Source organism: Micropterus salmoides, unplaced genomic scaffold, assembly GCF_014851395.1.
Source record: "Micropterus salmoides isolate LMB-PRFRI ecotype aquatic unplaced genomic scaffold, ASM1485139v1 Ms_hic_scaffold_4199, whole genome shotgun sequence".
Lineage (NCBI taxonomy): Eukaryota > Metazoa > Chordata > Actinopteri > Centrarchiformes > Centrarchidae > Micropterus > Micropterus salmoides.
The window spans coordinates 1-24,031 of record NW_024043594.1 but is presented as its reverse complement, the minus strand read 5'-3'; the positions used below and the strand labels follow the sequence as shown (position 1 = coordinate 24,031).

The window sequence follows — 24,031 nt, the reverse complement described above, 5'->3', positions numbered from 1 at the left end:
CTTTTAAGTTTACAGGCTTTAGACATTTTTTAGTCAATTGGATGAAGACTACTATATATTACAATCTATGACATTATTAGAGACAGATATAAGTGCAGTTGCTTAACAGTGTAAATGGAGTTTTGTTTTTATATGGTATGCGTATGTACAACACATGGTGGGTTTCAGCTGTGTGGTAGATAATGGAGTAATTTTGTCACGCTGTAGATTTGACACTGTGTTATCTTAAAAGCTTGAGGTTGTTGCTCTAGTGGTTCCTGTGGGGTACATGAGGTTACACTGAGGTCAAAGCTCTCTTGTGTCTTCCTAAACACCCGGCTGTTGACATGGGTGAATTAATCTATTCATGATTTATTCATACCGGTGGAATTGACTCTCATGTGATGATATTATAGTTGGTTGAGAAGCAATCAAGGACTAATTTGTGGTTAAGTTGTCTGTGGCCAAGAAGAAAATAACATATTTTAAATAATAGCAGTTAGTGTTGTATTGATTGTATACCTTTTGTAAAGTACCTGTACTTCTAGGAATTATATCCACCTCCCATTTTATACTAAACATGTGATGGGAGCATAATTTGTGTTGCTACAGTAGTGGAACAGCTTTTATTTGTAGAAATGCTTAACAAGTTAGCAGAACTTAAGTATTAATGGTATAGCTTACATTACTACAGTCCCCTCCAAAAGTATTGGAACATGTGAGGCAAATTCCTTTGTTTTTGTTGTTCACTGAAGACATTTGGGTTTAAGATCAAAAGATGAGTATGAGACAAGAGTTCAGAATTTCAGCTCTCATTTCCTGGTATTCACATCTAGATGTGTTAAACAACTCAGGACATACCACCGTCTGCATTAGACCACAGTATTCTTAGGTGAGCAAGAGTAATGGAACAAATAATCTTAAAGTAAATAACATTTAATATTTAGTGCGTAACCCTTGCTTGCAATAACTGCCTCAAGCCTGCGACCCATCGACATCACCAAACTGTTGCATTCTTCATTTGTGATGCTATTCCAGGTTTTTACTGCAGCTTCTTTCAGTTCTTGTTTGTTTCGGGGTGTTTCTCCCTTCAGTCTCCTCTTAAGGAGGTGAAATGCAGCTCTATTGGGTTCAGGTCAGGTGATTGACTCGGCCAGTCTAAAACCTTCCACTTTTTCCCCTGATGAAGTCCTTTGTTTTGTTGGCAGTGTGCTTTGGGTCATTGTCCTGCTGCATGATAAACTTCCTCCCCATTAGTTTCAATGCATTTCTCTGTAAACTGGCAGACAAAATGTTTCTGTCCACTTCTGAATTCATTCTGCTGCTCCCATCATCAGTTCCATCATCAATAAATATTAATGAGCCTGTTGCAGAAGCAGCCATGCACGCCCAAGCCATGACATCACCTCCACCATGCTTCACAGATGAGCTTGTGTGCTTCGGATCAGAAGCAGTTCCTTTCTTTCTCCACACTTTGGCCTTTCCAGCACTTTGCTAGAGATTAATCTTGGTCTCATCAGTCCATCAGATTGTGTTGCAGAACTTTTGCGGCTCATCTCTGTACTTCTGTGCAAATTTCAATCTGGCCTTTGCGATTCTTCCTGCTGATGAGTGGTTTGCATCTTGTGGTGTGGCCTCTAGATTTCTGCTCCCTGAGTCTTCTTCCAACAGTGGATTGTGATACCTTCACCCTGCACTGTGGAGGTCGTTGCTGATGTCACTTACTGATGTTTTGGGGGTTTCTTCACAGCTCTCATGATATTTCTGTCATCAACTACAGTTTTTTTCCTTGGCCGACCTGTTGGACGTCTGTTGCTCAGTACACCAGTAGTTTCTTTCTTTTTCAGGACGTTCCAAATTGTTGTGCTTGCTCTGCCCAGTGTTTGTCCAATGGCTCTGCTCGATTTTCCTTCTTTTCTCAGCTTGCCAGTGGCCATAGACAGCTCTCTGGTCTTCATGTTGGTTTATCCTCTTTAACAGGAAATGCAGTCTTTATAGGTTTGAACCGAGGATGAAAATTTAGACTAGTTATGCAGAGATATTTAATGTTTGGACAATCAACCTAAAAGGCAACACCTGGGCAACAAGAAACATCTGGCAGTCACATGTTCCAATAGTTTTGCTCACTTGAAAAATGGGTGGGTTCCAACAAAGGGTGGTATGTCCTGAGTTGTTTAACACATCCAGATGTGAATACCAGGAAATGAGAGCTGAAATTCTGAACTCTTGGAGAGCCTTTCCCGATCTTTATTATCCTTATCCTTATTTTATCCCTTTTATTGTATTGTATATTACTAATTTTATATTAATTTTTCATGCTCTTATCTTGTTTTTTTGTATTATTCTTTACACTTGTTAAAGCACTTTGTAACTTGTTTTTGAAAAGTGCTCTACAAATAAGGATTATATTATTATTATTATTTTAAATGAGGTTGTTAGCAGAGTTAGCAGAAAACTTGCCCAGGGCGAAAATATGTACCATGAAAGTTTTATGTGTGTTTGTGTGAATAAAGTAATTTAGGCACATGATGTAATGGCCCACATTGAGTTTGACTTTTTTATCTTGAAGTCTAATTTAGCGTGTTGTTAGGCGTACAGTAGCGTCAGTGAACTACATGCTATTGAATATTAATGTTCCTTTTACTAGAGAGATCCAATGTAATAAATTCAATTTCTCTTCATTTGTATAAGGTTTTATTCCATCCACTAAAGTTTGGATAGGCAATAGCAGCGTTGAAAATCTGGATGTTTTCAAAAATTTCAACAAAACACAACAAACTGGAACAGCATTATTTTATTCAGAACACAAACCCAGACAATTTTAACCCGTGCACATATATTTATTTTGCTGTCAAAAACATTAGTAAATATACAAGGTTAATTTTGCTTAAATCAGAGCAAGTCAGTCACTGATCAACTGCCTCTTTTCCTCCCCTCTCTCTCCCCCTCCCATTTTCCTCCTCTCTTCTTCTATTGATTTGCACACTTTCTCCAGGTCCTGAGGAACAGTGATGGTTAATGGGTGCCACCTCCCGAGGTTGCTGGAGTTCTTGCAATCATAGATCCATCATCAACGGAAAAGCTTTCATCATGGAAACCCCCTACCTCCAGACAGCGCTCCATGACTCCTCCTGTAGAGGGTGTAATTGATGAGGGAGGTGTAGTGAGACTCAGACAAGCTTGCCCGTGAAGAAAAAAATCACCCAAACCATGTAGTGTACCTCTCTCCAAGGAGGGGGGAGGGTATACATTCGAGTCTGATTTATTTTTTATTTATTTCTGTTTATGTAATCTCTGCAGCAGATTTGTGTTAGCTTCTTTAAAGAGTGGGCGTGGGCAGAGTGAGCAAGGTGAGAAGAAAGTGACAGAGAGGAAGAAAGAGAGAGAAAGAAGGAAAGAGATGGTCCTCCACACCACCCCTTACTCCAGTGCCTGTCTGCACTTCCTGGATGGCTTGTCGTGGAGCTTGGTGTTCCCCTGCTACTGGCTGCTGGACCGGCTCCTGGCCTCCTGCGTGGCCACCTCACTGGAGAAGCGCCAACGCTCCCAGGACCCCTGCTCCTTCCTCACTCTTTGTGTAGTGATCTCCGCCCCCCTTTACCTGCTCCTTCTCCTCGCCTCCCTGCCCTTCGCTTTGCTGGGCTTCATTATCTGGGCTCCGCTGCAGGCCATCCGCCAGCCCTACTTATACACCTTCCACAGGTTAGTGTGGACATTGGTGAAGTGGCACAGGTTTTTTTTTTTAATGCTACTTGTTTTCAAACAAATTAGACAGTGACGTCTGTCTCATGCCTGTGGTGTTGCTAGTGCTGATTGTCTCAAAATTTAGACCACATGGCCATTAAACCCTCTGACTTCTCTGTTATTCTGTTACCTACTCATCTTCCATGGTTTTGCCCGAGTGAAAAGGAGGAACACACAAAAAGTTCACTCCTTTCACCATCTAATCCCTCTCAAAAATACCAATTTTGTATTGTTTATTGTGTAGTAAGGTAATAGATTTGCAAAGCAGGATTACTTATTTCAGTCCAGGAGAAGTGAAAGTTCCTAAAATGTCAGACTATTCTTTTACCATATTGTGGAGGTGTATTTGTGTGCTCCAGAGCTTCTGTTTGATGTGATATAGTATTTTGTTGCTTCCCTTCTGCAGACCAGACAAACATCAGGCCGAGCAGGGCCAGGCTGGGTCAGGGGGTGTTGGGATTGGGGAATGGAAGCCACAGGGCAGAAGCTTCTGTTTCTGTAGTGCCAACGTATGCCTGCTGCCCGATTCCTTGGCCAGGTTCAACAACCTGTCAGACACCCAGAGGAGAGCCCGGGAGCTGGGGAAGAGGATCCGTAATGGTGCCAGTCGGCCTCAGATTAAAATCTACATCGACTCACCTACCAACACTTCAATCAGGTAAGGACAGCTATCTCCTTGGCTCCTTTTGCTTATGTCTTAGCAGTAATAAAAGACAATTATTGACTACTAATCAAACAAATACATTTTGAATACTTATTACTTTCTTTCTGTTCTATTTATCAGTGCGGCATCCTTTAGTAGTCTTGCCACAGGTTTTCGCCGTACCTCCTCTCTGGACCAGCGTCCAGACCAAACACACACCAATGGACCAGCCGACACCGAAGAGTGCCCGATTCACCCCTCAGGTGCCACCGACTGCCCCGTTCACCCCTCTCCAGGAGATCAGGGCTCCGCTGAATGCCCCCTTCACCCAGATGGAGCAGACAAGACAGCAGACTGCCCACTCCACTCTGCAGGGATGAACAGCAGCTCAGACTGTCCCGTTCATACTACAGGGGAGGCTTCAGACTGCCCCATGCATTCCACAGGGGCTCAGAATGGCCAAGGCCATCATGACTGCCCCATGCATGGGAAGGGACCCAGCCAAAACCATCCCCAGACTGCCCACTTCACAACTCAGGGGTTCAAATCAGCATCAGTGCCCCAGAGCCGGACCCCCAGGAGGAGGAGGCCGATACAGGGAACCATCGGCCAGGGGAGCAGGCGGGGGGAGACACAGGCAGCATGACTGCCTCCAGGGAATCCCTCGCTCGATACCATGGAAGTGACGGTGGCGTAGGGATATCCTCCAACAATACTCTCTCTCATGTCCCTCGCACGTCAATCTTTAAGCGCCCTGGACGAAAACGCCGCCACGGAGATGAGACGTTCGACCACGAGATCTCTGCCTTTTTCCCTGCCAATCTGGATTTCCTGGCTCTACAAGAAGTGTTTGACCACGGAGCGACGACTAGACTGCGGCGGCAGTTGCATCGCTACTTCCCCTTTGTGCTGAGTGATGTTGGGCGGTATGGCTGGAAAGGCTGCTGCTCAATGTTCAAGTTCCTTAACAGTGGGCTGATGCTGGCCAGCCGCTACCCAATTTTGGATGCACGGTACGAGTGCTACCCCAACGGGAAAGGAGAGGATGCACTGGCAGCTAAGGGGGCTCTGTTTGCCAAGGTCAGACATTGTACTACTTTCTCTACCTACTCTTATGCTTTAAATGTACTGATGTACAATGCCAATTCTAGTCATATTTTAAAGAGTTTGCCATTTTAGGAAAATGCTTATTTGCTTTCTTGCCAAGAGTTGGATGAGAATATTGATTTCACTGTCATATCTGTCCATTCATCGTGGAACTAAAGCCAGAAGATTATTAGCTAAGCTTAGTATGAAGACTGGAAATGGGCAAACAAATACTCTGGCTCTGTCCCCGTAAAACTTGTTGAGGCAACCTTACAGTGACAACAAAACTCCATGAAGTCACTCAGCGAAGAAATAGAAGAGCACATAACCCCCACTGAAACCACACACAGTGCAGCTACCACCAACGTGGCATTTTTACCCTATTTTGTGTGAATTAAACAAACTAGATACAATGTGTTAATGTGTGAGGTGGTAGCAGGCAGATTTGTTTACCCATGGAAAGAGCCAGGCTAGCTGTTTCCCACTGCTTCCAGTCTTTATGCTAAGCTAGGCTAACCATATCCTTGATGCATTCCCATATTGAGCGGACAGGTATTGATCTTCTCATTTATCTCACAGCAAGAAAACGAATAAACACATTTCCAACAATTCCTTTAAATAATGAACAATACACAATTGGGAAAACATTTTTATTTTTATTTTTTTTACGTTGTACAAGTACACACAGGTGCCCTAAAGCTCGGTAATATTAATCAAATTCTACCTACACAAAAAATATGATTAATGTTCCAACAACTGCAGTCTAAAGTTTTGGGACAGACAGCCTTTTTGTCATGTTGCCATGGTTTCACAAATAACTTTCAGAGCCTGTATCGCTAAAAGGTCAGTGTGGCCATTTTAAGAAATTGAATAACTAATATACTAATATATATTTAGACTGGGCTATTTTTGAGCAGCCTTCAGGACTGCAATCTTTAGTAAAAAGAATGAGAAAGCTTTCACTTGCAGATGTAACAGGAAACAAACAATTTCTTCCTCATCTAATTCCATTTAAACTGAGCTGAATAAGAGCTAAATGTCTCTGTGGGCCTAATTTTCCGCTTTTCCTGGAGCAGACATGTGTCTAAGTACTGATCGCTGCTTGGTGCCGTTCTAGCCAAAAGCTAATCTTGTCATCTCTGATGCCACTATCTATAGCTTCGGCAAGGCGGTAATTGAATCTGCCCGTTAAGTCTTTTAATACTAAATTAACTTGTTATACATTTGTGAAAGAGTGTGAGTGTGAAAGAGAGACAGAGAGTCAGAGTTAAAATGACCTGCCAGCTGTCTGCATTAATTACTGTAGATCTGTAGTAGGCATCATATTGGAAAACGTTTCCTACTATGAAGACTTTGATACACCAGTATCTATCGGCTGTGTTTCATAACCCATTTGATGACCTCATGTAAATAATGCCACTCAGTGCACTATTGCCACAGTGCTGCGGCGGTGGAGAATCCGCAGATTGCTGACAGTTCTTGGTAAATACACTTACTTACACCCACATCCATTCACACATTACGCATCTGTCATTGTGGTGAGCGCTCGCACCACAGTAATTACAGAACCCTCACAACCTTTCCACATCTCCCGCCGCTGTGTGGAAAAAGCAAAAAAACACACGTCGTCATGTGTTTTCAAGGTTTCAGCATTACGTGTTTGTTAAGCAATTACCATCACTCCACTCCATGTTAGGTTATTTGCTGCATTGAAAACACAACTATAACATGGCTCATGATAATTTTCAACTGACATTTTCTGTTTACAGTAAATGTATAAAGTTCTCTTTATTGTTTAAATGTATTCATATGTAATTGCATTTTTTCTAAACACAGCTACCAAAGGACTGTATGGACATAACCAGCCTTGAGCATTAGACACTTCATTTCCTCCATTCTGGTAAAAATTTATTCTGGAAATATTTATTTATATAAAGGGAAACAAAATTCAGGTGACAGGTGACAATTCAAATTATAAAAATAGAATATAATGCAGTGCAGCTCTCAGGCATGCTGCGTCACTTTCAAATATGTATTCTCCTGTAGATTAACTTTTCTCATTTAATATCGTCCCTGCTGAGTCAGCACGCATGTAGGCATGATTTAGTCTTCCCTCCTCTTTTGTTTGAGGAAGTAACATCTTGAAATGTCCATGTGGCACCCATTCATGTCAATGATAAACGATACGTGATGGCAAATTTTACTCACATATCTAAAATTTACAGTAATTGTGAGTTTCTGTGATTGATTCGCTCAGCTGTGTGCCTGGTGAGTGGGCTTCACCACGAAGCCTTTCAGTGGCTCAGGAATCATTAGTCAGCACGCAGGTCAGCTCCGTGACGTAGGTCGGTAGACTAGTGCGACATTTTGCTTTTGTTAATATTTGTTGTACCACTGATGACTATCTTTTCACATGTAGCCACTGAAAGAGTTTTTCCAGTGCTCCACTTCCTAACAGTAGCTGAGGGACATCCTGTCATGTTTCTCAATGCAGTCAGAAGCAATGTGGGACGGTTCTCTAATTAATGGACTCCATTAGGCACTTTCAGCTGGAATACAGATCCCATGTAGATATGACAAGACTTAGTCTTAATGCATAGTGTACAAGCATAGGAAGCAGGATGGATTTATGACATGGCTACCAGTGTACTTATCCCTGTTTGAGTTTCATTCATGATTCTTTGCAGCTGCAGTCCTTTCTATTCTGTATAATGAGAAAACACACACAGTTCTCCTTTGAGTGAAAAAGCAGTAGTGCACTGCGTAAAGACAACGTGCAATGAATCAGCGATGAAGCAAGCAGCAGTTGTGTGTGTATGCCTCATTGTTTACGTGTCACTACCTGTATGTATGCATGCCCCTGTGATGAACGTTGATATTAGCAATCATTAATCAATGACATACTGTGACTGTCAGGATGTGAGTCTGGATCTGATGCAGTTCCTGCTGGGATGAATCCGCTTTATGTGACCTGGTTCTGTTGACGGGTACCTGTATGTGTGTATGTGTATGGGCATGTTTTAGTTTGTGTCTGTACATGCCCTTACATAAACCAGATCTAATAAAGACACCCTCCTTCACAGCTTGCATGCTGACAGTCTCATCCTGTTAGCCCTGCTGCCTGCTGACTGTCACTGCAGCTGACAAGCTGGCCTCACATCCGTTTCACCGCCTCCCTGTATATGAGGTCACTCCAGGTCCCCCTGACAAGCTGGCTATCAGCCAGCTGATAGGTACAGGTCTTAATGCTGCTTATACTCCCCTAACTGACAGAGAAGGAAACCGAACAATGCTAAACAAAAATTATTCTCCTTACTGCCAGGAAGATAGACCCACATGTCTCCAGCATACTGACATGTCTGCAGTGGTGGAATGTAACTAAGTACATTTACTCAAGTACTTAAGTTAATATTCGAGGTATTGTACTTTACTTGAGTATTTCCATCCAATGCTGTTATGTATTACATCTCAGGTGCGAATTACTTTTTAGTCCACCACTATGTTTGTCCGGCAGCTTTAATTATGAGATACTTTTCAGATTCTCTCCAAATTTGCAAAGATCTTCCTGCTTTTAAGCTAAATAAACCACAGTATTTAAAAAAACATGGATTAAGTGGAAAATGCATGGTATGCATGCATGCAATGCACTGTGGATTAAGCTAGCCAACAGTATATAAAGTAGTAACAGTACAACCACAACAACTACAGCAGTAAAATTCAACCTACATATGAATGCAACTGTAATTTTAATCCAAAACACATCATATATATTAGTACAACACTGACAGGGACCATTTATCTGCATAATGAGAACATTTACTTTAGATACTTTGAAAGACACTGGTGTATGTACCAGATATGCTGGCCTAGCACATCTGTTTGGGGCCTTACTGATTACTGTCCAAAACACAACTTTTATTACATTTTTCACTGATTTTGATGAAACTGTGTCATTTTCTATAGATGGACAGATAGCTTCAAAGTAATCGCCAACTGGGGAGATGGTACGACTGACTCCTGGTTTTGGTCTGGCTTTCACTGATAGCTGATGTTGTTGGTGTTTCCAGTGTTTCCCAGATATAGTGTTTCCCACAGCTCTGTTGTTAAATGTTGCATACATGCTGTTTTTGCAGACTGAAATGCTCATTGGGTGATTTTGAATGCCACCAATACATGAGTGGCTGAATGATACAGTATGACCTGAAAATCCACATCCTAATAACAGTTAACTAGATAATTAGTTAAAAGTAGTTATTGAAGATTGTGTAAGATTAACTTGGTTGGCAATCCATTCATGATTCCATAAATTGTATTTACTGTCTAGCCCCGATGCCAACATAAGTTGACACAGACTGGGAAATGTCTTCACAGGTCAGTGTTTTCTGAAGTGGAATTGCATCGCTTTCAAATATTCAAACAAGTTAATCAAGCATGTCATAGTTCAAATGGACTTTTGAGAAGCTGTTAGAGCCACTTTGTGTGCCATGCTCTCAACCATCAATAGTGACCAAGCTTTTAGAGCCACACTGTTTATTTCTTAGTACTGTATGCTGGGTCCCAACCGTGTTGTTGTTCTCATCAATGGAACAGCGTTCAGCATTGGCTTTTCTAACCATTCCTTTTAACCCATGATGCCCAGCCAGCTGCAGTGGCTTTGATGTGCCTTTGATGTGCCATTCCTTACCCCTCTCCATCCTCCAGTCTTGGCAGCCTTCCAAGGCAGCATCTTGTTGTGAACCCTTGATTTCCCTCCATGAACCTTTGGTCATTTTCCCTCATAACTACTTGAATCTCCGGTTCGCCTTCCTGCCAGCTGGGATGCATCTCATTAGATGCAGTTCATTTGATGTACCTGATGTTCACACTGCGTTTGTCTAGCAGCGACCAGATCCTGTGTTTGTTCTTTCATCTCAAACACAAAGACACTCAGTCCAAAGTCATTGTTAGAGTGATGATCCTTAAAATTCTTCCTTTTTCAAATTTGTGTTGTTTGATACTATAAGAACTCATTGTTGTTTTAGCACTTTATTTCCCAGACACCACCTGTCAGTTAAAACATTTTGGGTGGTATTGTAACGCCATCTTCCATGGATTTTCTGTTGATGAGGTTCCCATAGGTTTCTTCGTCTGGTTAACCATTATAGCTATGAATGTTAATGCTAACTTCTCAGTTCTTCTATTTATTTCAAACACCCTCATTACATTACATTTATTCATTTAGCTGACTCAAGCTCATTTGCTTTTAAGAGCTAGACAGTAAGAACTTTTCATTCATACTGCACACAAAAAAAACAGAGTTCCCAGACAAAACCTGGTATTTATTTTAAAAAGAACCAGGGGTGACCATGTGCAAACTAACGCACACTCAGATCAAGCCAAGTGTGATATGTTCATTTGAAATGAATAATAAGTTTAGAGACAATATCTAGCATGTAACGTTTTTCCTTCAGGTTGTTAGCCAGTTTCAATGAGCATACTGTATATGATGTTTTGACCACACCATTTACTGAAACTTGACATTTCAGTAGAGTGTCTTCTGGTGACACACATGAAACATTTTGTGTGGGATAAGAAAATTATTGCGACCCAAGGGATCAATCATTAACTATTAAAATAAAGTGCCAACGTTCAGTGCCAACTGAAGAAAGTAGTGTGTCTTTATGTAGCAAGGTGATGGTTAAAGGGAGAGAAAGTGATTCTGCAGAAGGATTGTTGAGATTTTAACTCAACTGCCAAACAAATACACCTTTCCCCTTCGGTGCTCCTTCTGAAGCTCCCCCCCCCCAATTTTAAATCTCAGAGGTTTCTCCAGTATTACAACGCCTTCGCCCTTGCCTGGTAACACAACTTTCTTCTCTGTTTATACTCTTTAGCCCTTTTTCTCTTTGGCTGTTTCCATGTTCCTGTTTCCTGATGTGCCAGTGTCCCATAGTTTGCTTCCCATCTCACACCTGCAATTAATGTTTGCGTTTTTGTCAACTGTAAGTACGACCTTTTCCTGAGTGTTTTAGTAACAAACCATACCTTAACTTTTCCATAAGCTTAATCAAATGTAAGTTACCATGTTATGTAGAAAGTGAAAATATCGCTTTTGGTTTTTACATTACATTACTGGACATTATTTAGGGGTTTGCATTATCAGTCAATATTGACGGTTTTGTCTGGCATTGGGGTTGGTCTGTGAATGTTCTTATTTCTCTGGCACATTGACAGGTTTAATCATGAGGGTTACATTATTTTTTTACTTCATTTCAGTTCAGGTTACTTTGGGGTAGCACATGATTTGTTATTAAATTTAACTGAATTTTATATTAAATGAGCCCATGATATCAAAAGTCTACCTCCAACCATCCTCCGCTATTGTTTCCAGACTGGTTTATTTCAATTATTTATATACAATGAAAAAGATTATAAACGCAGCACTGTTGTTTTTGCCCCCATTCATCATGAACTGAACTCAAAAGTCTAAGACTTTCTCTATGTACACAAAAGGCCTATTTCTCTCAAATATTGCTGTGTTAGTGAGCACTACTCCTTTGCCGAGATAATCCATCCACCTCACAGGTGTGGCATACCAAGATGCTGGTCAGACAGCATGGGTATTGTACAGGTGTGCCTTAGGCTGGCCACAATAAAAGGCCACTCCAAAATTTGCGTTTATAATTTTGTTCAGTGTATTTAGACTATTCACAAAACTGTTCTTCTAAATCTATCTTGGGGCACGCACACATTCTCATAATTTCCCTGTGGGTGTATTTACCTGGAGAGCAGCAGCAGGTTAGCAACATAAATCTAAATTGTCTCTTGTGGAGAAGTGACGCACTAGAGAGAGAGAGAGAGAGAGAGAGAGAAAGGCAGAGATAGAATTTTAATTACAAAATGTTTCCCTAAAGAGACAGCCAGCACTGGCTCTGTAATTAAAGCTTTTCAGTCTCAACATTTATCCCCTCTTATAATTATTTCAAACTACTAAGTGCATGGTTGAAGAGTCGTGTGTGTGTGTGTGTGTGTGTGTGTGTGTGTATCTATGTGTATGTAAATACACAGTTTGAATGCATTACCACGGATTAGGCTTCAAAACAGGAACACACTCAAATCTAGATTGGATAGAATGGAAATCATAATCATCATAATTTCTGCGTGGAGTTTGCATGTTCTCCCTGTACCTGTCTCGCCATCCTCGCACTGTCCAAAGGCACGCAGGTTAGCATAATTGGCAATTCCAAAATTGCACGTAGGTGTGAATGTGAGTGTGAATGGTTGTGTCAATATGTCAGCACTGTCATGACTTGCGACGTGTCCAGGGTGTACTCTGCCTCTCACTCAATGTCAGCTGGAATTGGACCCATCCCCCTGCGACCCTCTAAAGGATAAGCGGGCATTGCTAATGGCTGGATGGATGATTGGAAATCAATGGGAGAATTCCCAAATCTGCTTTTGGCCTTTAATAACCTAAAATACATTTGTCAACTCAATTTACTGACATAAATTGCTCTCTTATTCAAGACCAAAGACATTTCAACCTGTCTCTTAATCAAACACTGGCCAAGGTAACAGCACACAACACAGGTCTCAGCTCTGAAGTACAGTCTCTCTTTTTTTGCTTTTTAGCAGCAGGCATCATCTCAGTCGGAACAACTATTCTTTTTTTATTTAACTCAAAATGCTTACTTCTTTTGGCTAATAAAGACTTAGGAACTGTGGCTCATAATTTGTTGTGTTCACACAGTTTTTTGTGGTGGATTTCCAAGTTAAAAGGTCCAATTTCTAGTTACTTCTCTAATACTAACTGCATGATATACCAGAGTGAGTCTGACTTAAGTAACAAAAATGAGGACTTGAGACTTGAATTAGACTTAACTGCTTGATTAACAAATTACTAACAGACTTTTTTAGATTAAAGTTATTAAGAGAAAATTAAAGTGTTAGAATAATTACCTTAAAACTTTGATTAATAGCCCGGCCATTCATTTGCTTAAAATAACTGAATTGACCCTGCCTATATTTGGGACAGGCTACTATGAAACTGTTTATTTATTTCAAACAGAATATTACTTGTATAAAAATTGTCAGATAATAGCAAATACACGTCATTCGTTTGATCTAGCTTCGACAGATGGCTTTTGCACTTTTATTATGTAGGCAGCAACATAACGAAAACAATAGTGTGGCAGAAGTTATCAGACAGAGATTTGATTTGGACTCACTTTTACCATGCAGGTTACACTGATAAATCTATAAGAATTACACTTTGGGGTTTGTTTCTGTTAAATGAACTGAACGATTGAATTGTATCTAACGGATCTAACGATGTGGACTCATCTTAATTGACTCAAGATTCCTCTTCATTGAATCGAGACTCCTCTTAACTTACTCAAGACTTGTCATTATTGAATTTACTTGTACTTATGATTGACTTGAGACTTCACTTGAACTTCTTGACTTGAATTGTCTTGATTTGCAACTCGGCTTGAACTTGTCTCAGTGGATTTGATTTTAACTGGCCCAAAAGACTTCAAAACAGCTCTGTAATAAAAAGTAGTTAACGGAGGAGAACAGGGTGAAATGGGTGCAACTTTGAGGAACATTTGAGAAGTTAAATAACAAATTGTCTGATTCAGTAAAGTGAAAGCTAGTCAGCTACAGGCAGAATTCTACCCAGACACCAGTAAATCTTTAGCACAGCATGGGATTTACAGCAGCAAAATGCCCTTTGACTGCACTAAAGACAACACTGCTGCCAAGCTTACATTGAAAAAACTGAACTATAAGTCCGTGTCCGTGGTTTTATTGATCTGGAAAGACTGACAAACAAAACCACACCTCATCTGTCACCCTGCTGCTTTATGCCGCCTGTCTGTCATCATGACAATATCGCTGCTTGCTTTTCAAGTTAAGTTCTCAAACTCATGCGAGTAATACGTGGTGAAATTTCGGCTCACTCCTTGTCTGAGGGTAAAGTTAAGGTAATTAGTTACAGCAATCTTGGCTGTTTCATAATTAGGCTCTTATAACTCAGCTTGGTTTGGTTGGCTTCCAGTGTGAAATCGCCTCTCACAGCTCATTTCAGTTCCGCTCAGTTCTGTCTCAATTGCCTGTAATGAGAGGAAGTCTTGGGAAGTTAAAGCATCTCATATCCTGCATTCTGACGCATTTGCTGTTTTAATTTTAAAGAAATGCAGTTAATTTCATTTCATTATTATATATATTAATACAGAGCAGAAAGGGAAAAACACACTTTCAGCTCAGTTCCGAAAAAAAACTGTTTCCAGTCAAGGCTTTTGTCTGTCAGTACGCAGAACTCCAATTAGCACTGGCATCATCTGAACTTCATCTTCTGCATAGACCACAGACCATACACACACATTGAAAGTCCATTCTTTCTTGTATGCATGAGTGCGTACACACACACACACAAAAGAATCCCCTCAGGCCTCTTGTCGTTTTCAGGCGCACACACACACACACCTATTGAAGCATAGATAACCCCCTGAAATATTAATACAAAGCACAGCATGTAGATTGAGAGAAGAGCAGAGGGGAAGGAAAGGGGAGAAAAGAAGCAACAGAAAGGGAAAGAATGAGGACAGAGTTGGAGAGAAAAAAGAAAAGACGAAATGATAAGATGAAACTTTAATGATCCCTGTGGTGAGATTCACTCAAATTGAAAAATAAAAAGCAATGAACGAATAGAAACATGTAACAGAAACTACTTCCACAATTTTAACACATAGTATTTAAAAGGGACCTATTATGCTTTCCCTTGTTTTCATATCTATTTACATATAATGTTACAATGTCGGACCTTCATATTAAACGTGCCGAAAGTTTTAAATAAATGAATGAATGGTTTATTTGGGTTTACATGAACAATGAATGACAATTTGTGAGAATATGTAATTGACAAAAAAATGTTTACACCAATCAATTTCACACATAATCACTCACACACAGTAATGAGGTAAACGTATGTTATCTTTCTCATCTGCTAGGCGGGGATGTCCTTACATGGTCATCTGCTTATGATACACTCCATGCACCCATCAGCCTCATAGCGCTTTCTCCAGCGCTGGCAAAGCGCTTAAATGAAGTGTGGAGACAGGTCTATGCTTGACTACTGATCTACTCTGATCGGGACTACTCTTCATGTTTTGGAGGTTGTTCAGTATGTCTCACAGAGAGTGTTTTTTCGGTTGTAAATGACAGTGTTTCTTGACGGACTTGAACAGACATTAACTAGTTAGCTCAGTTAGTCATGCAGGTAGAGGTCCCCATAGCTAGGATTGGGAGCTCAGAGCCCTCCTCCCAGCGGTCCAAAGCTCCTGTGCTAGTGGTGTAAACGTCAGCACTCACCCGGGCTCTAAGCTAATAGGACCACTAGCTGCACAGCTAGCTGGGCTAACTAGCCAGCTGCAGTTAGCAGCAGTTAGTGGATACTTGAAAGCTTTCTCCCCATCTAGAAACTCCATAAAATATGATCCAGTTTCCCCAAAATCAGTGAATAAAGTTATAAAAGCTGTGTTTTTCTGCAGGAAGCAGTGAGTCACCAAGCAGCTCCAGCTGAATAAGCATATCTTGTACCCACACCGGCCCCCTGAAACACTCCACTCAGGTGGTGTCTACCACTTTTCCAACCTAATTCTTGTCTCGTGTGGTCTGATAAACAGTCACAAGTACTGCGTGTATAAAGAAAACTGGTAACAGCACTCACAAGCTCCTCTGCAGGCTTACAGGAAGTTGGACAATCTAAATCACAATCAATTGGAAAATGAGCGTTTATGGAGGGGGTCCTCGGATGACCTGAGGGGCAACATACAGGGCCAGTATAATATGAATAAGTATTTCTGGAACTGTGAATCATGCAAAGCTACACTTTGAATCCCAAAATAAATATAGAGCTTCAGCCCGCAGCAGGTTAGCTTAGGTTAATATAAAGACAGCTAGCCTGGTTCTGTCCAAAAGTTAACGAATTCTGCCAACCAGCGCCTCTAAAGCTCACGTTATATCTCATTTGTTTAATCCATGCAAAAGATATGTTTTAAAACAACAAATAAGGGAAATAAAGTGTACGCTATAGGTTTCTGGTGTTTGCCTGCAGCGGTCAGCTGTTATCAGCAAACCAACAGGGTCTCACAAATTTTCATTAACTCACATCTTACAAATCCCATCACATTATTAGAAAAGTTAGTGCACCACCTGATAATGCATTTAACAGAATTGGGCAGGGTTGCTCTGCTCTGTAACCCATTCATTCTCACAAAACTCACACTCCATTAACTGATTGAATTAGTGCCTCAAATGTTCTAAAGAAAATGTATGGCTTTTGCTGTAAGGCGTATTAACTGTACCTCACTCTACAATGTGAGCTTTGTGTTTGGTATTAAAGTCAAACTAATTAGTCTAATGCTTTTATTCTGGCTTTTAGGATTTTTCATTCGAAGCCCCGCATAGATACCCAGCCAAAACAGCCATCCCATTATTGGTATCAGTTTCCATTTGTCTAAATAAAAGTCCTCTCCTCGGTGGGGTGTTTTAATATCATGCTAATTCACCAGAGAGATAAATACTGAGATCTTTCTTCATTATAGTAGACATGAATTGTTCTTAAATTATGCTCAATAATTTGACATAATGAGAGCATCATAAAACAAGCATGTATTTAAATCACTGCGTAAAAAGTCACTGGAGGTTAAAGGGTAGTTAAGGACGATGAGGAGGTAGATTCATTTACTCTACCTTAAGCAGAGTATTCATATTTTAAGGGGAAGTTCTGTTTTCTTTTTACAAAATTGTGCTTATTTTTGTATTTTTGACCAGACCAGATGGCAGTTTGTACAGCTTCATCACTGTAATGTGGGCTATGTTGACCATATGACGACACAGCATGTGTGTAATGTGAAAGGTGTCACTAGTGATCAACCCACAGCTGTACGGAGCCTTCAGCTTATTGGTTTGTTTTTTTACGGACCTCAGCTTTAGTGCTTTAGGGTTAACCGAACTGGAACGCACATGCAGGCACAGAGAGAACATGTAAGTCTCACACACAAAGGCCAGCTGTTCTTCTGTTAAATATAAAAAAAAAAGAAATAAAGAAATAAAACAACAGAAAGGTGAAAGTCCTATTTTCCTGGTTGTTAGAGGATTATTCCTGGCAGAAACCTCACCAGACCACAAGCTTTTAGAACAGCAAATGTTAAAAGCTTTCATTAAATGGATAAACAGCATTAAATTACTATTATGTAACAATAGTCTTTTATATATGTATCTAAATGTTGCAGTGTAGATTGTTGCTAAAAATCCCTCCTTGATTATGATGTCGGAGCTGGAGCAGTTTACCTTGTACAATACTCCTGTTCAAGGCTGTCCCTAAGCTGGCCTCTTAACAGGGTGTAGTTTGTCTTGTTATAGATCTACTCCACCCAGACGTGTTCCCACTTCAAACTAACCACCCCTCAATCGCCAGCTCCTTTTCTTTGCAACCCTTTATTCCTCCTCCTCTTCCTCATCAGTCTGCATCCACCCACTGGCACTTCACAGCCGCCTGCCTCCTCTTCGCTCCGTGTCTTGTGCCTGTGTTGCTGAAGCACTTCACAACACTGATGCTAAAGGTGTCTGATTAAAGTTTGATTAAATCTCAAGCGATGTTCAAATTATTGCAGCTTTGCACACATGCTGCTGCTTGGGGAGTGGAGAAATTGAGGTCGGGAATAAGTACTATAAAAGTGTATGAGGACATGTTAAAAAAATGAAATCTTCAGCTCCGTGTTTAGCTCACGCCGCTTGAGTCAGCCTACCAGAACGCCGCTCATTTGAATCGTGCAATTGGACACAACTGTAAGGGATTATCACTCCAAACAAATGATCTTGTTTCAACTACTCTCTCTTTTTACTTCACTTGTTGACTAGACTCACTCTAAATATATCATCTCTGGATGAAGCGTATTGTGAAGCTGTACATCAATATTGCCTTTCGTTTACTTACGTTTTGCTGACATTTTTTTTGCGGACAATGGCAGACCATACATAGTGCAGTATAAATGTCAAGACTGCCTATATCAGAGAGGAAGATCTAGCATTTTTTCTTCTTTTAAATAATAATCACCACTTTCATGTAGGAAATGTTGTTGAAAATGTCTATTTGTTATTTCCTAATGCTACAATCAGCGATTCAAATTATGTCTATATGATAAAAGCCTTTAAATTCATTTGTTTTAATCACAGCAACTGTCTTTACCATCTAAAACCCTGTGTTAAAGAACAACACTAGGAGTCATAAACAGTCATGCTAGCAGCTCTGTGAGGCGTAGACACAGAGGTTTCCTCCCACCGTCCAAAATATGCAGGCTAGGTTGATTGGTTACCCTAAATTGTCCTTAGGTGTGAGTGTGAGCGTGAGTGGTTGTTCGTCTGTGTGTGGCCCTGCAATGGACTGGCAACCTGTCCAGGGTGTACCCCGCCTTACGCCCGATGTCAGCTGGGATTGGCTCCCCCCCCCCGCGACCCTGTACACAGGATAAGCGGTTGACGATGGATGGAGTATTGCAGTTCATCTTGTGGAGAACCATAACTTTCAACCTCATATTTCAGTCTAGACCAAAGCCGACTGACCGACATTGCCATCCCTCAAAGTGATGTGTTTTATATTTCGAAGAACCGGATAGTTAGCATTAGCAATGATAGACAATATTGCTGGACATAAAGAATTAAAATTGCCACCTGAATAAACCTAAACTATAAATAAGCAGGAAATCCAAAGAAAAAGACCAAACTGGAGACTGTCTGATTACAGGATGCAGCAAAAGAGCACTAAGCGCTAAAAATGGAGGCATAATTATAAACCAAGGAACTACTTTAATTTAGATAGGATATTTCTGTAGCCCATCTGACAATTGTTTCATAATAGATATTTATAATTCATAACACTAATATTTTGTCTTAGTGCTACTGTATCTCTGAAACTGGACACAAGAGGCAAATACTGTGTCTGGATGTTGGCTGCTGATCAGAAGAGAAAACAGGGCTCACTGCAGACAGCAGGTTTCCAGCAATGCTCGCTGTATCTTGCCTTTTTTTAGCAACACTAGTCAACTGAAAATACATGCTAATGCTCCAGCTGCAGCAGGCTGCAATCAGCTGTCTGAGCACAATCAGTGTGGAGGAAGAGGAGCTCATGCAAATAGATTTTTCTTTAAATTACATATACATTTAAAATATGCACAAGCTACCACATGAATATTTTATCAAGTAGAAGAGACTACACTGTATTTCATATTTGTTCAATGTTAGTTTTCAGGAATTGATTTAAAAATACTTGTCTTGTTTTGTCCAATAAATAAATATGAACGTTTTTATAGATATGACAGGACTTTTTTGCCATCTCTGTGTTTTCTTCATTTGTCATATCCCTCCGACCAGGGACGGACTAGGAGTAAAAATGGCCCTGGACTTTGATCCAGCCCAGCCCACCAGAACGGTTCACCGTATACTCCACCACGGCCGCCCTGCTAATGCACGTACAAACAGGACCAGCCTCTAATAAAACCACGTAGCAGCATCACAGCATCGATCACTATGGCAGTACTACTTTTAAAAGGCTGCAGAACAAACACTGAAACTGTCATGATTGAACTACCTCACACCACACGAAGCCTTGAGATAAAAAGACTAAAATATCCACAATCCTCACTGAGATAGAGTGGCGTTTCATACGGACGCAGAAGGGTACCTATAGCGTAAAATAATTACACTTTGTCACGCTGTCTGAAAGCGTCTGCAATGACGCACTGAGATGAGAACGCGTTGTTTGAACACACAGTAACTGTAGGCTACTCTTTACCTCAGTTCTTTCTTTCTGGTACATGTACAACAGTAGCTGACCAATAGCATTTGAATTTCACTGTTGGATTCTGATAACATGTTGTATTAACACATTTAGACACATTTTACCGTTTAGCAGCACTATCTCTGGCTTCGCTGTCCTCTCAGTTTAATCTTTCACCTGTGAACAGGGCTGTGGCATCTTCCTCCTCTCGGTCTTAGCGTCTGTGGCCCTGGCACTAGTACGAGTCACTTACTTTATTACATTTACTTGCATTTAAGCAAAGACCTTTGACTCTTTCGTTTTTCATTTTTAAACTCAGCTTTTCCATTTTCTGTTGTAGCTCGTTTGCCAGCTGTCAGTGTCACTGGTGTGTGTGAGTGAGACAGATTGGGCGGGGCTAAGGGCTGCGTAGAAGTTTCATATGGAATAGACCAACAAGCCTGGTTGGCCCGTGTTACTCAACCTTCCTCCAATGTTTTTTTTATCAGTAAAAAAGTACAGGCTAAGAAAGGCAGCCCATCGGGAATTGTCCCAGTACTCCAGATGGCCAGACTGCCACTGCCTGTGATCTGAAATCAAAAATGTTTTTTCAATAATTATACTGTAGCCTAAATACATTACGGAAGCACACTGCAGTCAGCAAAGAAAAACAATTGGAGACAATACGTATGTCATTACGAGATCTTTCCTATGTCTATATATGAAAAAAGGTATCATTATTACAAGACCCATATGTGGTCATTTCAAAGAAATCTCATAACTACGAGGTACAGATTAAAAGAAAATAACGTTATAATTATGGAACACAGTTCTCGTAATTACAAGCAAACTGTTTCATAATTATGAAGTAAGGATGTCATAACGATGGAAACCGTACAAAATATTACAATCTAGGTATCTTGTATTACAAGTAACAAATCATGTAATTATGGGATGTGGATGACGTGATTCCAAGATTCTTATCTCAAATAGAAGTCACAATTGCATTACATAATTACTTCTCAATTTTCTTCTTTCTCCCATTATGCCCCACTGCTGTGAAGTTGCGCACCCTGACTGCTGTAATGAAATTACTGCAGTAATGACTTACTTTCCCCACAGGGGTCAATAAAGTTTCATTTTGCCCTGTGTTATTTAATTGCCTGTGCTGTTACCTAGCATGCTTTACATACGCAAACACACTTGTTTGGTGTGCCTTGATGTTGCTTGTTTTAACACAGCGGAGTGACAGCTTGTCATGTTTGTCTCTGATCTCCTGCAGGTTCACGTGGGCACGTCTCATCAGGAGCAAAGGGTTGTGGGATATCTCACGTGTACGCACCTCCATGCCATAGAAGGTACAGTTACATGTTCTGCAGCTGTCCTAACTCTCTCTCTGTCTCAGACACACACATACACAGGTAAATGCACATACACACATGAATGTATTCATATGATTTCTATGACGTTGCATTTCAAGGCTGTTTGTATTAAGAGTGGAGAACATCTGAAATCTGTGTGTGTGTGTGGTGTGTGTGTGTGTGTGTGTGTGTGTGTGTGTGTGTGTGTGCGTGTTTATTTGTATGTCCAGATAGCTAGATAAATGGGCGCATCAAAACCCCTGCATGCCTCCTCCTGCTGTTCCCATGGAGACTGGCTCAAGCTGTTTAGGGCGTCACAGCCCTATTTAAAGCCACGGTCGATGCCTCCCTCATTTTTACCAAAGACACGGCTCCCCCTTTGCCTGCTATTCTGGCTCCTCCTACGCTTCTCAGAGGCCTAAATATAGCAGTGCCAGGGCTGTTTCTAAAGATACATCAAACATAAAGCCTTTGGGGGGAGGGGAGTGGGATATGGGGGAAAGGTAGAGAGAACGGGAGGAAAAAAGGGGGAGGGCACGGAGACCTGATTTTTTTTTTCTGAGAGGAAAGTAAATCAGTAATCTTTCCTGCTGGAGTGCAGATGCATGATGCAGTGTGACTGACTACATATAGAGAACATATACTGAACATGATACTACATGAACTGTCAGTGATAGCCCTTAATCTCACATTGCTCTGGTTTGTCTCTTGATTAGTTCAATTTCAGAGTAGTTTTGAGTAGTTTTCTCCAACCACACCTGTCTTGACAGCCACTCAGGTGTGTAAAGGCTTCTTGACTGAGTGTGCTGCTACTAGCATCATTAGTAACAGTAGTGCATTTCGGTGACAGTTACAGTTTTTTTAAATTAGAAGTTTTTTGGTCTATAACAATTACACAGAAAGCATTTACTAGAAAACAGCACAACAGAGCATTTTCTAAAGACCAAAAAGTTGCCTACCTGTTTTACAATACACAACCAATAGACAACCTTTTTACACTAGCCCCAACATACTCATGCAAACATCACAGTGTTCATTTTATATTTGTTCATCCTATTAATTTTAACATATCTTTAAAGTCACAGTGTGTTGCACACATGTTCAGGTCCTCACTACAACTGTTCCACCAACAACTGTAAATTCACCCCTTTTAATGAAATACAATTATTTTTCCCCTCTCAAGTTGTTTTGGTGCCGTTAGTAGCTGTTTGTTTGTTTGTTAACACCATACATCACGTGTACTGTTTACCATGTATTTGTCTTTAATTTGATTGGGTCTGTAAGTTCCTAAGATGTACAACAAGGCAGTTGAAGTAAAAATCTGATTTGTATTGTTTTTAATGTATTTCCCCATACTTCCACACAGTATGGAAAGTAGTTATTTCAAGGAAATGTTATTTGAAGAGTTTTAGTGTGCCATTAATGCGGCCTGATTGAGTTTTCAGGCTCTTCAACAATTCTGAAGCTGCGTTCTTCAGAGGCCTGATAATCACACTGCTTTGCCATTTAATTTCACTTCCTTATTCAGGCTGACATCTAATCATGTTAGTCGCTTGGTCCTGACCAATCCGAAGACAGCGACATATCTGTCTGACCCTATATTCAGTCGTCACAGAAGGTGCAGTAGCGGTTGTTAGGAGCAGTTAACTAAACGTTTGTCATATCAGTCAGATACTGTTACTTAATTTGATCATAAACACCGGTCCACTATTTTTTTTACAAATGTAGTTATTTGTTAATCTCTGGCCCAGTTAAATGCCCATTCTTAGTCCAGCCTCAGTGTCCTGACTGGCTGGTTGTTTTTTACTGCTGGATAGAGTCGTGAGATGTAGGCAGCAATTCAGAGGTCTGGAACCAGACTATATAAAAACTGCACCTCCTCCCTGAGACAGTCTGCAAAGGATTCAACACAGTGCTGCTGCAAGTTCCACTCCTTTACCTTGGACAGACAAAAACTAATACTGCCAATAGTTGTAGATCAAAAATTTAACGTGAAACCGTTGTCCATCATGTGCTGAAGTGAAATGTCACAGTTCATGTGAACTTGGCCAAATTCCCCACTGGTATTCACCACTTTGTCAGTCATTCAAAGATGGCTTTGTGGTTGTTGACTTGGAATTCCCAAAGTTATGAATTGGCAAACACTACCTTAATGCAATATTTAACAGTTTTACAGTCCTGAGAGTGACGGATACTCTGGTAGTATCTTCCAAAGTCGGACAAAAGAAGGCAGCATTGCTCATTTGGATCTGGAGGAGCCTTTGGAACAAATCGTTTCACCATAATTGCTGTAGATAGGGGGTTGGACAATTGATCATACTTGGCACTACATTAGAATAGGAGTTTTGTTGAGTTACGGATATACCAATTATTATTATTTGGCAGGCAGGATGTTCACACACAGAATGCCAAGCTGAA

At 40.7% G+C, this 24,031-nt stretch overlaps 1 pseudogene; it reads left to right on the top strand.

The window, feature by feature from the left end:
• The first annotated feature begins 2,977 nt into the window (after positions 1-2,977).
• Positions 2,978-21,610, top strand: LOC119887496 (annotated as a pseudogene).
• The last annotated feature ends 2,421 nt before the right edge of the window (positions 21,611-24,031 follow it).